The sequence below is a fragment of the Homalodisca vitripennis genome, chromosome 5 (assembly GCF_021130785.1).
Source record: "Homalodisca vitripennis isolate AUS2020 chromosome 5, UT_GWSS_2.1, whole genome shotgun sequence".
NCBI lineage: Eukaryota > Metazoa > Arthropoda > Insecta > Hemiptera > Cicadellidae > Homalodisca > Homalodisca vitripennis.
In genome coordinates, this window is record NC_060211.1 from 96,570,171 (window position 1) to 96,585,930 (window position 15,760).

Here is a 15,760-nt window from a genome sequence, read left to right on the forward strand (position 1 = left end):
GTTCATGAATTTTCAATAAGAGAAATAATCATACATCTACGCCATATGTTTCAAATTCAGTATAATGTCTGCACGTCTCAGGTCATATCCATGTTCATTCATTTCTATTTGTTAAATGTATTAATCTCAGAGATCATAACATGAACATACTATACAAAGCAATAGGTATGAATCATGTATCAGAATTTTAATTGTTTAGCAATGAAAGAAACAATGTGGATTTTCTATATTTGTTGATACTACGAGATAAAAAAACAACCTTCCCATTTTCAATCCGAAATAAAAACAACTTGATATTAAAATATTGGATTTAAACAACTTTGAACGACAGCATTGATAATATAAAGTTAGGAAGTGTTTAAATAAATATAACCACATTTAAAAAGTTGAAAGTACCGAAAACGCCTTTAACGTGGTGGGACAATGTATTCCATAAAGGAGTGAATATATATATATATATATATATATATATATATATATATATATATTCGCACCGTAATCATATATGCATATTAACTTGTAATTTACATTAAATAAAATCTTATGAAAATATTGATATTTAAATCTATATTCATGACGTCATGTTTACGCATATGAAAACACTATCTGTGAGTAAATAGTAACAAACATAATTTCTTTGATTAAATACAAGGCAAAGACCACATTACATTATAGTACATAAATCAACGCACCTTATTTCTAAATCTTATGCAATACAAACTCAATACATAACACATGTATGTACCCAAATTTGGTAAAACTGAAATTTAACCTAGTGATAATATAAATTCACGATTTATTGAATAAACGGTCTTCACTAAACAGGGTATTAGGACCATCACATAGTGAATTTCCTCCCTAAGCTAAGTTGATCGTCCGAAATTGACATACGTCTTGGTTTGAAGTAATGTAGGGAAAGTCGTGATATCCTCTTCCTGATCGGTTCTTAGCGCGAATATTCTGTCATTGTCAAGTTTAATGGTGTCGATCAATCTCCGAGGACTGCGGTGAAGCCGCAAGACGAACGCTATATAACTCAATCGTGAATGTTTTACTATATAACAAAATATACACTAAAATAATTACAATCACTGTTTGCAAAGATTTATTGTTTTACACTTGTACATACTGCTAGTTGCTTCAACTAATTAAACAAATTAACAAATGGTTTGATGTTATAAACTTCTAGAGTTATTATGTTTAGGCTCGTTGATTAAACCATTGCAAATATTAATTTTAAAATTTAGGAATATTATGTGCATTACAAATGTTGTTCAGTTTTTAAATGCATTTTTTATTGATAATTTATACTTTATACTCTTGCTTTAATGTGTTGAAGAATCATAGCCGATAATTTTATTTCATACAAGAAATGTTTAAAAATGTTTAGTATGAATTAGGCTTTTTAAAACCTGTTTTCAATATTTTAGATATGTATGAACCACTTCTTGTAACAAACTGTCGTTGATTGGATTTTTAGGTCCCTTTTGTAAATAAATCGGACTATTGAAATTTTTCGCATAGTGGCACCTATATAGAATATCTGCATAATTTCACGTTCCGAGATGCCCAGAGCCCAAAACCAACCCCAGTTGCAAACTTTGTGTATAAATATATTTATACATCCTTGCATAGCTTGTTAAAACAATAACTGTCCCCAATGAATTGAAACTTTAAAAGCAATATTGGTATTATAATTAATCCAGCTATGTACATTGGGTAGCTCGTATCAATATAGCTGCAATTTAGAGAAAAATACAATTATTTTTGGAGAAAACTTGTTTTTGCACAACTGTACTTCGAATCATGTATTTATAAGCCAGGAGTACGCCACACCTGGTGCGTAACAGCCTTAGTTGAGGATGTATGAAAACCTTGAAATACAGGTATAAAGCTGATTTAATTATGCTATATGTGTTGCTATGTTGCATGTACTGTATGTTTACGAATTAACCAAAAGACAAAAAAAAATGTTCTCTAGCGCTCAGACAAATCCAATGGAGTGATCGAACCTGCACAATAATCGAACTTGAACTCTAACTTCGTCTAACTAAGTGTATAAGTCAGTTCGTTCTCTATATAATGTGCGAACAGACATATAAACACACAGACAGAAATGAATGTTTTACAACTCCTCGAGTGAAAGGCTTACTGAACTCTCATCCAACGAATCATATGTATATTTTAACTGTAACAAAACCTATGTACTTCTCCGACTGAACCGGAAGGGCTATTTACAATTCATAAATGGACAATGAGTCGACAAACTGAAGAGGATCCGGTGACCACAAGAGTCCGGCCAGTATGGTGGCTAGTCAGTTTTAATCTGTTAAGAAACAATTACAAGCCCTCCAACCCCAGCAGATGTAGAGGGGAAGGGCTGATATATGGAACCCTGAGCAATACTCGCCTTCAGTTATAGGCTTCAAAGGAAACATTATATCATTGTCAGGTTTATTGGAAATGATCAATCTTCACGGATGCCATCGGAGAGAGACTGCCGAGGCTCTATAAAAACAACACATTCCGCCTCAGAATCCACTCACTTCCATTACTTTTCTTGCTTTCTTATCCCCTTAGGATCCGCATTACCATTAATTATTTACAAATTTTCATTATCTTTTGTTATACATAATCGATAAATTTACTGATACTCATAAAACAAGAACATACAAGTCCAGAATTTAAAAACAGGGATTTAATTTTTTTAATCTTTTATAATTAAGCCTGTTAAAAATGACGTAATTTATTCTGTCTTAAAGCAATTATTTATCTGAATAATATATAACAAATAATTCTACGTTTCAAATTATGAGTTTACTACGTTTCCAAATAAAGTACTTAAAATATTATTCTCAACATGGTTTTTGTTATAACGTTACATGGGTACACAAGAATCCAATGAACAATACAGTGATATCGTTTTTCTCTTCTTGATTATAAACGTGTTTCATACTGATTCATGAAGAGTGGGACTGGAGCAGGAACGGATATTAGTTCTACAAAGTCACAGGAACTGATAAACGTACAGAACTGCTACTGTCGAATCCAATCTCCTGTTAAATGAAATATTACAGTTACAACCGAAATCAGAACAGTGGTACTCTGCGAGGTCATGTATTATTACGATTATTGGAAACATTATTCGTTAGAGTATTACAGTTTTATCACCAATTACGGGTCTAATTTAGTTCAAAAAGAAATACTTGTGACTCCAACACAGTCTAAAGTATTATTGGCTGAACGTTAGCGGAGTATCCATATTGGATATATGGAATATTAGAATATTCTTTATTTTATGTGTGGAATTGATTGTGTCTATAATAAATTAATATAAGGTTAGTTTATAATGTTTTAATCAAAATTAAGAAACGACGTCTGCAATAAAATTTTATGAATTGTTTTTCTGCAATGCCAACCAAGAATTATTGTTATTTCCATTATTAACAGGTTTTCTATCCAGAGTTTGGAACAAAGTAACTTCTGTCTGTCTGTCTGCTCGAACACCCAAGAACGAACTGAACGACTTGAACTTTTGCATGGAGCTTCAATTCTATATAGAAACATGGAGTTCGATGATGGTACATGTCATTTCATGAAATCTGGCTGAGCGTCATTCCAGCCTTTTTCCTTTGTCTGCTTAAGAGTCATACATAACACTTTCCTCCATTATTGTCTGTATTTATGTCCGCAAGAAATTTAAGGCAATGAACAATAGATTCGAAATTCTGTAAGCAACTTCGTCGAAGCCTATTACGGACCTGGCGTACTCCTGCTGTTAGATTAGAATTAGATTTTAATGCCTTGTCCAATTTCTGAGAGGATAAATAAATATAGAAATTTAATTTGAGGATGTTTAAACCAATAATGATTTCTTTAGTTAAATAACTAAATTTGGGATCCCATCAAAACTGTATGATGAACTCAAAATTAAACTATTCATACCACATCAGTCGTAATACTGCAAGATATAATACTAAATTACCCTGCATAAAATGTAATTCTATGGTTTTTTAGGTTCTTGGAATGCACACGGTAAATTTTCTAAATAGTGCATCTTAGCATTAAAAACATTAATCTTAGAAGCATGTTAATTAAGGGTTAAAACGTATTTTGGGATTAAAATAACGTTAAACAGAAGATTATGAACTTGAATAATCTAAAAAGAGAGGTTCACATTACAGAATTTCAATTTAAACTTCCTGAACTTTTTTTATGGATTAAAGCCTTATTACTAAAAGTTTATGCTAAGTGTAGTAATTGAATCTGTTGATGGGATTGTGCATGTGAAATGTCATGGTTTACGAACCGGCTTAACTAATGCAAAGATAATGCCAACGAGGTACATTTGTTATGTTCACTTAGTTACAACAGTGTCAACAGGCTGACCACTGCTGCCAGCTGCTGTTATCTAAGGCGGTGATAGCGGTCAGTCAAGGTCACCACCTCCGCCATACTGCACTGTCACAATATTGCTGGCGTGAAGGCCTCGAGTTACTAGTAGTGTAACTGTGACGTGGGAAGCCAAACTATAGACTAATTTTCTATTTATCAAGTTGTGTAAGAATTAAAGACATTTCAAATAAGGAAATTATTAATTTCAACTACATATCGCAATTTATATAGTCTTTGTGATATTTTATTCTAAAGCCGTTTTCCTAGTATCGTCTGAAAAAATATTGAAGAAAGGCAGTTGATGAAGAAAAAACTGTTTCAAAATATGATATTTTTACAAATTTTAAATTCGGTCGATTTGAAACCAAAGGTGATATTATTTATTTAAGCCCCTTTAATTACCTTAATATAACTGCCAAATTTTGAATGAAATGTCGCTTTAATAGTTTCTTGGACTAACAACCACAAATGGATAGACAAATACTATATGTAGCTAGATAGAACATGGTTATGCTCATTGTGAACTTTTTACGCCTTTTTGCGACTACTGTTCTGAAATTGTACCAACCTCTGACGAAACATTCTGTAGACTATATATACACCAGTATATACGGAAAAAAATGTAAAACTTTACAATTAAAAAAATATTCAGAAATCTAAAGTAGTTTTCTGCATAAACTTAAAGCTTTAAACTTAATCAAAGCTGCTTGAAATGGTGATTTTCCTTGCAAGTGAACAAGGATACGGTCCTGGCGATAGCATCACCGTGAAGGTCTTATGACTTGACATTGTCGCAACCGTCACGTTATACAGTGTCTATACACCACGTGCAACGCCGCCGTAATTAAATCCTAGCTAATTAACTGTTAGACGCTTATACGATTTAAATGTGTTGGTTAGCTAGCGAATGGTGCAATACTGTGTGCCCCGGGGCTTAAACACCTAAGGGATTGCGGGTTATAGCGAGTATATTAAAATAATACACTGTTAGTACCTTAATTAATTTATTCCATTATGAATTATTAATACGCTACCACAAGCTAGTCTTTATAATCTATTAGTTAAAGCCAAACTGTTAGATAACCAAACAATATTTATTTCTAATTTAAACTTATACGTGTAGTTAATTATCTATTTCGATAACCAAAGTTAGAAACTAAAGTTTGTGTAGTTATAGAATAAAATACATTGAAAACATTACGAGGTATTTAAAAGAAATCATATAAATTCATTTTAAATGTCTCTTTGTATCTGTCGCTGTTACTAATTAAATACAATTTATACCAATTACTTATATTTTTATTATTTTTATCTCAATCGCTTTCATCATTTGAACCACTTATCCAGTACAATTTACGCTAAGTTTTATTAACATTCAACACTTCAATTAGTATATTTATGTATAAAATAATTTCTGTGAAACGATTGAATTAGTTTGTTAATTGAGTCGAGTAAATAGTTTCACGAAAACGTTTCACCTATAATGAAAGTATATTAAAATAAATTAGGTACGTGTTAAACAATCTAAATTATATAAGTTATGAAACCACATACAAAAATAATTACTTGCTACAATGCTACATTTATCTAGCAAGTAAATAAATATAAGTTATAACTTTAACGGCAAAATAAGGAAATCGTTTTTCAAATAATCTTTTGTTTACAGTTATGTTTCAGTGGTACGGAGAATAATGTGATATTTTATTGATTATTTATTTTAATAAAATGCAAACAGGATATTCATTGAACGATATTGTATATTTGATTTGTCAATGTAAAGGTGAACTCTTCTACAAATAAGGAATATAAATTAATTAAATGGATGAAAAATTAAAATCGACCACATTAAGTACAACGTCTTTTCAACAATTTTATCAGAATATAGGGCCTTAATACCTTAACCAGCCTCACGAAAGTACTGTTCATGCCAAAATCTAATATTCGTTACCAAAAAAACTGAAAACTGGATATTTACTTTTAAGAGCTATCTTATCTCAACTAACCTATAACAAAATATTTTTCAGTCTTAATTCAACTTTTTAGTTCTTTAAATAATGCACTGATTCCTTTTTCCTTTTAGTTTTCAATCTAGTTTTAATCTCGTCATGGCTATAAAAATAGATTTCTTAACTTTGCAACATAAATTTCGATAATTGTATTATTTTAATTGAATGAGCGTTAGCTAAGCCTATCTGTATTCCTTAGTGCATATTTATATGCAAAGATGCAAACGAACACACTATTTTTGTACTTATATACATTTTTTTTATTTGTTTTAAGTCTTTGTACGGCAAAGAGCTACAGTATTTTAAAGATTTTCTGAACTTATAATTTAATATAATTTAAATAAAAATTGATTCACAAAAAAGTACTTGCTCCGCCAGGACTCGAACCCGGATCTCTCACTTGCCGGGTGAATGTGCTACCCGGCACATTATTTATCTATTTATATTAAATTTTTCTACTGCCATTTATACAAATTTAATAAATGTAAATAAAAGTCGTTTGCCAGGTATTTGGTCTTCCGATCACATGTTAGTTTGGTTATTTAAAAGCATATGTGACAGATACGGCCAAATCAAATACAAAATAATTGAATCGTATAAAGTAAGGGCTCTGTTGTATAATGGTAGCACTCACCCGGTGCATTTTCATAAACTCAATTTCATACAGTTTGGATTAAACTCAGGTCAGTGTTAACAAAAAAAAAAAAATAGTTTTCAAGTCTATTTAATAAACAATTCGACTTATTTATATACAAGAAGGTGAAAGACGACTTCAGAGAGATAGCTTTTCTTATGATGATATAGTATTTTAACTAAGTATAAATGTAATTGATTGGTCATTTTAAGTTCTAATAAATACTAGTATTAACACATGTTTCATTTATATTGACTAGTATTTCACAAGTAACTCATATTGGTACTGAAACTATGTTATTTACTAGCAGTTATTTCCTGTTAGTAGAACATTTGACAGTAAATATAAAGGTAAGTTAAAACGCACTTCACAAGTCAGTTTTACTCTATTCGTAAGTTTCCACAATTATTCATGTTATAGTTTCTATGTAAATGGATACAGCTCATTATAAAAAAACCAATATATGCACACCAATCCGTTTTGAGTTTTAATAGATCATAAATCATCTTTAGTCATTGAGCCTTACTAAAGAATTACTTTAAAAGTCATAGTATTATTTATAGATCACTATCTTGTTGTAACGCTATTACAAATAATTGTGTGTGCACATGCAGCGTTTAATCAACTAAATACAACTTAACTACTTCCAATAAGTTAGTAGTCTACCTATCAGCGGTCGGAGAAAGCCCTGGAGACAGAACCTATCACAGTTACGACTGCTCGTGGATTGGGGCTAGAGACATAAAGAGGTAAAGCTATAAAAACTTACGGCTTTCAATTGTAAAACCGCCGAGCCTAGAATGTTAAGGTTACTTCACGGTGGTTATATTCATTAGACAAGTGTTTATGGTGCATTCACTGCACGTGTAATGGACAACTGTATTGGATTCCATTGTTCAACCATATTCTATTGCGTAATAGACAGTGTAACATGTTATACCAAATTGAAATTAGTGGCAAATATTTTAATATTACTATGTATAATAATAACCTTTTTAACACAGAAAATACTGTAAAATTGTAATTTATATTAAATTTTAAATTCATATAACAACATTTGTGGGCTACGTACTCTCATTTCCACATTTATTTATTGTAGTTTTCTCATTTCGCAGGCTTTGAATAAATAAATTTACAATGTAGAAAGCTCCTACAATTATCAAATCCCTTCATTTGCGTTATATAAATTATATATTATTTATAATTGTTTTATTCTGTGGAGGTTTCGTTACTAATAATACCTCCTACTTGTCTTGAATCATATTTTAGTTAAAGTTTAAGTGATAAACATAAAATACTGTCAGACTGCAATAAATCATAATAATAATTATTATTAATAACATGGAAGACCCGGTAGCAACACGGTCGAAAAAGTTGGAACTGTGGTTTCTGAGTTAGAGATTAAGCACGTTTTAAAATTTCGAACTGTTAACCAGTAATGTGAAGCTTGTACTGTACTACTGACTATGCATAATAAGATCCTCGCACAGCCTTGTGACCTGAGACCTGCAGAGTTAGGCTAGAAAGGATATTTTTACAAAACAATGAGAATAATCTAAATACCTTATTAACAATAAACGTTATTGTTTCCTATCGTAACAACATTAATTAGGATGGATCCATGCTTGCCTTAGTGTCAACGTGGAAGGTGTCGCGTGGCCTTATATTTAATACACCAAGGAATAAATAAACTGCCCCCTCTCTTGACGTAGAGTTTCTTCTTCTTGAAGTCGTAGACTACTTGCTTTTCTATATTAGGCTTTAGGCAGTTATAAAGATAACCTTTCTACGGCGTAATTCACATTAGAGCATAAAATTTAAACTTGTCAAAAGTACGTCATACCCAGTAAACGCTTATTCAAAAATAATTATGTTACAACCCTATTCTCGTATATTTTACGGCGGCATTGTAACAAACATGGTTTTTAACATAATATTCAACTAATACTTATTTTACTAGTTTTTTATGAATGAGTTCCGAACTGGTGCAAATCATACATTATGAGATACATACAAATCATACAATCTCATTACCACCTTACATTATGAGACAACTGTAATGAGCCAGCGGCCGAGTCTGGTTCGGTCGGCATGGTTGTACTGAGCAAAGCAGTCATGGAGGTAGAGCGCGGCGCGGCGGGCGCGGCATTGGCAAACAAGACACAAGAGGACATTGCATAATGAGAATGAGTCACAGAGCGTGACGTCACGGCAGATTAGCAGCGTCCTGCTAACACATAACAGTAACAAATGGAACTACAAACCGAGTCCTACGGTCTCTGTGAACGCGACAGCTTACTGGCACAGTTGTCAGAGCGTACTATGCCCTTGGCTCGTGTAGGGAAAACATTTTTAAGTTGAATGATGATAAAAAGGTATCCTACGTAAAGTCTAACCTTCAATGATTGTTAGTTAACATTTAGTGGCTACACATACTCTATTTCAATCTTATTGCTACCCAATTTTTAGCTATACTATTGATGATTATTTCAGGATTATGCCCAAAAATCAAACAATACAATACGTAGGCATAACGATACTTCCTCAAACCACGTAAAAATTTAAGGCGAATCTCAAATATTATAAAAGCGATTAAACATGGAGAATTTCACTTACCTAATACGTTCAGTGCAGAAAGAATACAACAATTGTGTGTAAAACAAATTACAATCCGAGGTTTATATCAAATAAAATGTAAAATTAAGTAGATAGTATTACATAAATAAACTTACTGTCTCTTAACGGTTATCCAGACCCTTACATTTCAAACTCTCATTGCAAGTGTATTCTTCCCTCCGAGACGGGAATAGTTTCAAGTTGTCTATTTCCAAACAAATATTGCAATGAGTGGAAACCGGTTTTAAGATGCTGTCAGATACGCTGCCTTCTTATATAAAAACTGTACAATTCAATACAAGTATTTTTCGGGAGCGCCTGCATGCAATTCGTTTACAGCTTTTTACAAAAACCCTCCTGTATAAACATTCTTGATAGTTCTTTATTTCATTGCTATTTAATCAACTAGGTATTAAGATCTACCTTACGCTATGAACTATTCAAGTACATTAGTGAATTACGTGAACTGACGTTCTTTAAGCTTCCCTAAACTAACTGTTCCGTTAATGATAGTATATACGAATATTGAATACCATAATGTAATCTTAGCCTTTAGGCGCCCACCTTTACACTCACAAAAGAGCCTGTAGATGGAGCCCCTCACTTACGAGATTCTTTCCAGTTCTTAATCACCGAGCTATTTTTACTGAAAGTATACATTACAGTATATTGTCATAAAGTAACCCACTCCAAGGCTACTCCTATAATGTGACACTTTTCAGCCGTTATGCAGGGTTAGTGAAAGGTTTATATATCATCGTAAAGTTACACATTTTAACCTTCATTACTTTAGGTACAGTGTTTATACAGGGTGAGTTTTAAGTCCCTTCCCCCCTATTTTCTTTTTTTAAACCGTATAAGTTTAGGAGGTTTAAACTCCGTACATATTCGTTAGACCTAAATATCTTGTTTTTCATGGGTTCATTGACTCTCCACCTCCAATGGGGGACGGTCCACGAGGAGTAAGCCGAGATTCTTAAATGTAAGCATAGGTTGATATGCACATCAAATTAAAGGTCTCTGTAATTAGAATACAATGCCGCAAAACCGGACCTCAAAAGGTTCATCCTAATGAAAATTACAGGGTGTTAAAATGTACAAAATAGTAATGTGCTATTATTTGCGTTTTATCGCGCAAACTTTTTAAAAGTTTATTTCAAAAAATTTTTTCTATTGCTGTTTATTCTTTAAAAGAAACTTTATTTTGTTGTGTTTAATGATTTTAAGGGATCACTGGAAGTCCGAGATCTAGGAGTTAACTAAAGGATTTAATAAGAAGTCGACCATGTGTTGTGTCGCCTTGTAAGTATTTTATTTAAAGAATTGTTGTCTTACAAAGGTTTTTAGACCCATTTATTTTTATTTCAACAGCGATTCCGGTTCTAATATTGTACGATTCCGATACTATTAGGTTGTTACTTACCCTTTTATTGTAGTAGATGCTCAAACTGATTGCCTGTTACTTCCTGACAGTATTACAGTCTGTTAACAAATTCACTCCTTACACGGGTTAGGATTTCTGGTGTTACCTTCCTGCAGGCTCAGTAATTCTGTTCCGAAGATCTTCCACACATGCGACTGGTGTACAATAAATCACAGACTTCAAGTGTCCCCACAAAAAAAAAATCCAGTGGGTTCAAGTCAGGGGACCGTGCCGGCCATTCTATTGCCCCGCGTTTCGTCCTATCCATTCTCACGAAAATGTACATTAAGGTAACCACGAACATTAACATCGTAGTGTTTAGGAGCACCGTCCTGCTGGGAAACCTTACTTCTTCTCGATTAAAACTCCCACCATTAGTGCGAATTGTATTTTCTATTAATGGATGAATATTATTTTGGAGCATATGTAAAGAAACTTTCTCCATTTACATTTCCGTCAATAAAACAGTGGTCCAATCACGTGGTTACCAAAGAGACCTGCCCAAACATTTACTTTCTGGGGATACTGGGTTATGATGTTCTCTGTGAACATGGGGATTAGAGTTATCCCAGTATCGGCAGTTGTGTATATTCACTAAACCATTTACGTAAAATTACTCTCATCACTAAAGCAGATATTATTTACGGTTGTTGGATTTTGCTATAATTAGTCTATCCATAGTTTCACAGAACTGCAATCTTCTGTTCGGGTCATCTTCATTTAATGCGTGATGTAGCATAATTTTGTAGGGATGAAATTTGTGCTTCTTCAGGGGTAGTTATTGCTTTGCGTTGTGATACCCCGATATTGTCTGCTATTTGTCTCGAAGAGGTTTGAGGATTTTCCACAACTGTACAAAGAACCTCAAAATCAACTTCTTCTGACAAAGGAGGACGGCCTGAACGTTTTGGATCAGTAACGCTACCAGTCTCTCTAAATTTTGTTATTAACTGCCTTAAATTAGGTTCTGCTAACAGGTCTTTCTGGATGGTTTTCATTAAATCGTCTCATTGTTTCGTGGTAATTATTCCCAGAAGCGCCAAAAAATAAACACCATGTCAACTTTTTCTTGAAGAGTGCGAGACATGTTTCTAACTTTAACAGCACTAAAACTAAAAAGGTCAGTAGCCACACTGCAACTAATAAGGTCAGATACTTTAATGGCCCAAGTAACTGAAACCAAACATAACAAGTCTCTGGGAATACCCAGATAACAAAAAACTTTCACTTTTACAACGACACAGGGACTATGTCAAAGATTACATTTAAAAATGCAGACCACAGATTCTGTACAAAATTATTATTAACGAATTATCCTTTTTTAATTCAGATTGTAGCACCGTTTCCAGCGTTAAAAGGCAATGTTTAAATGGACACATCACATGACCGACTTCTTATTAAATCCTTTAGTTTAACTCCTAGATCTCGGACTTCCAATGATCCCTTAAAATCATTAAACACAACAAAATAAAAAGTTTCTTTTAAAGAATAAACAGCAATAGAAAAATTTTTTTGAAATGAACTTTTAAAAAGTTGCGCGATTAAAAACGCAAATAATAGCACATTACTATTTTGTACATTTTAACACCCTGTAATTTTTATTAGGATGAACCTTTTGAGGTCCGGTTTGCGGCATTGTATTTTTACTTACAGAGACCTTTAATTTGATGTGCATATCAACCTATGTTTACATTTAAGAATCTCGGCTTACTCCCTCGTGGACCGTCCCCCATTGGAGGTGGAGAGTCAATGAACCCATGAAAAAACAAGATATTTAGGTCTAACGAATATGTACGGAGTTTAAACCTCCTAACTTATACGGTTTTTAAAAAAAATAGGGGGGAAGGGACTTAAAAACTCACCCTGTATAACATCGTAACGCTTCCACTCAAACCACTAAGCACACAGTTGTAAATGTAACGTAATTATAATACCTTTGTTACTGAAATAAACTCATTAATTACACCCCTGTAATGTTATTAAAGGATTCAACTCTGATAACTTGCCTTAAACATTATGTTAATTGTTTATTTTTAACACAATTTGTTTATTGATGAGTGAGGTTTTCTTTTAATACGAAACAGACACAAGTCATAATTTATTATCCTTTCTACGTTATTTAAGTATTTGTGACTAAAATATGTCAATCTGTTAGTGATTTTTATTAATGTGAATTTAAAACAGGTCCTCTAACTAACTAATCAGATCACAACGTTTTTGTGACGAGAAATAATTATTTTTTATTGCAAGAGAAATTAAATCTCATTTCTTCAATAATGGAACCAGTTAATTCATTGCTTTAAGGCAAAGAAGGAATTATAAGTAATATTTATCTTCTACCAAATGAATACATTTTTATATTCATTAAATTCGGAATCACACTAAATAAGTTAAATAATTAAAAAATTAATTAATTAATTATTATTTTAATTTTTTAATTATTAAAAATAATTTTTAATTTATGACTCAAGAACTTTGTTCTTACGTACTTTTTAATAATTGTAATTTTTAATTTATTTATTTATGGATAGCTGCCTTTGTCCCCCATACGATATATATATATATATAGTTAAATAATAGTCTACAGAAATATTCCCTTTGTTTTGAAATAAAATTATCGTTAATTTAGGAATATCCTTCAAACCAATCCCTTTGACAAATTAAATGATTCAACAGGGCTGATGAGATTATTAATTAGGGTTTTCGACACAGAACATTTCCCCAGAGAGTGTTGTTTGCAAAACCAGCTACACGTTCCACACACAAACAAGTACATGTGGATTGAGTCTGATCCATCTAAAATGTCGGAAATCATTCTCTGAAGTATTCTTACCTATATTAATCCTAAGGTAGAAATCCGATTTAAAATCTTGATTCTATGTTTTATTTCTCTTGTATTCTTTTACTTTAAATACATTTACGACGATTTCACGACATTTGAAGGTGACGAAAGTGAGCAAGAAAGTGGAAAACTACGAAGAACATTTCATTGCAATATAATGATATTAATGATATGCATGTAATTCAACTATAATGGTCCACACCAGAGCATCCAAAAACGGTGATACATTCGATTTTAGGATTGGCAAATGTTTCAAAAATAATTTCCCTATTTAAAAGTATAACACGTTTTGATCACCCCACATGAACTAGTTACTGTCATTTAAGCAAGGATATTTTGTAATCAAGCACAGAGAAACGCTGAATATAACCGTATGAGATTTTTACAGATTGTACATTTTTTGTTTATTTTTTCGTTTTTATTTAAAAATTTATGTTGTTCAGGAAAATAATTACATAAATTAAATTAAATTATATTGATTTGAAAAATATAATTTACTTAAATTATGTAATACAAATTAATACTCCCTGACGCCATCACTCATGTACAAACATCTTTTTCGCCTGATGGCAAATTTGCTTAGATTTACCCACTGTTAAAGTATACATTTTCTCGTCGAGTGATTAAAATATTTTCTTAATCGTAAAACGATTGCACCTCCTTAAATAACGCCAGTATGTTGTAGAGAATTTCAAACTACCGGTTCTGCAATTTCCTGTTATTTGTCCATCACTACGTTAGTATTGTTTGAAGAGGACGTCCCGTTTATTAAATGTGTGTTTATATTACGGAAATCCCCTCACCTGGTGTGGCTGAGCGGTGGAGTTGATGGCATAACGGTTTACACAAGCTAAGCGGTTTCATTCTCGGCAAAAGGATTCGAGACTAACCGAGCTCATAGTGCATGTTGCCTTTACAAAGGTAGATTGCACCTTTGAAGCTGGGACGGTTGATTACTCCTTAACGATAACGACCCACTGCGCCGTGCCGTTCTACACTGAGCCGCGCCGCCTCCACACGTGCCCCAACGGGCTGAGACATCCTTGTCTACGTATGTGTTTAGTTACTAAATATCAATGCATTGGTACTCTATCTACTAGATATTTCTACAGTTAATCAATTTTATCAACATTTGTTAGTTAACACTGTTACTTGTCCTCATTTTGTCCTAGTTTGTATCCGGATTTGTTATATGGATCCTTCAGGACCTTTCTAAAACCTTGTCTGTCCGGCTGTACATGAGTACATAAGTTTCTCTTAGTCCAAAAAACCTCTTTAAATTTTGTGACGAAAAGGTCAAAATTTAAGATAAAAATGATCAAATCTTATCTTTGTCTTATGGACGACCTTGATGGCATCCAGAAATTGGCCGAATAAAGGAATTTTTAAGTAACTGAATACAATCATATGACATTTTCTCGTATAACGAAATAACACGTAAAGAAGCAACTGTACCTACTTTGTTGGACTGTGTACGTAGGACTTTAGTTACGTTCTGTCAAGTTCTTTGATACTTGATACGAATGAAACTTAGAATTAAAGTAAACTATTATTTTCATTCACAAAAAGGTAACTAGGTAATGCTAATATGTAGTTATAATAAGATATATGAAAGCACTTTGCAAGATTCTATAACAATAATAATCATTAATTACGTTTTATTAAAAGTGAATCAAACATGTGGGAGCTACTAGGTCTAGCATCATTCCGTATTTAAACTGCTCATATAATTGTAATGAAACACGTCAAGCTAACGAGTGACGAGGGACAAAACGAAAGCGATGGAGCTGTTAAATTCACCCACATGATTCCAACGACATGTAAATGCGGCCACCCCTATACTA

General features: G+C 32.6%; 1 long non-coding RNA gene across 1 annotated transcript in view; it reads right to left on the bottom strand.

The window, feature by feature from the left end:
- Nucleotides 1-15,760, bottom strand: part of LOC124362554 — a 257,948-nt gene that overhangs the window by 207,818 nt on the left and 34,370 nt on the right. The gene's annotated exons all lie outside the window — the stretch shown is intronic.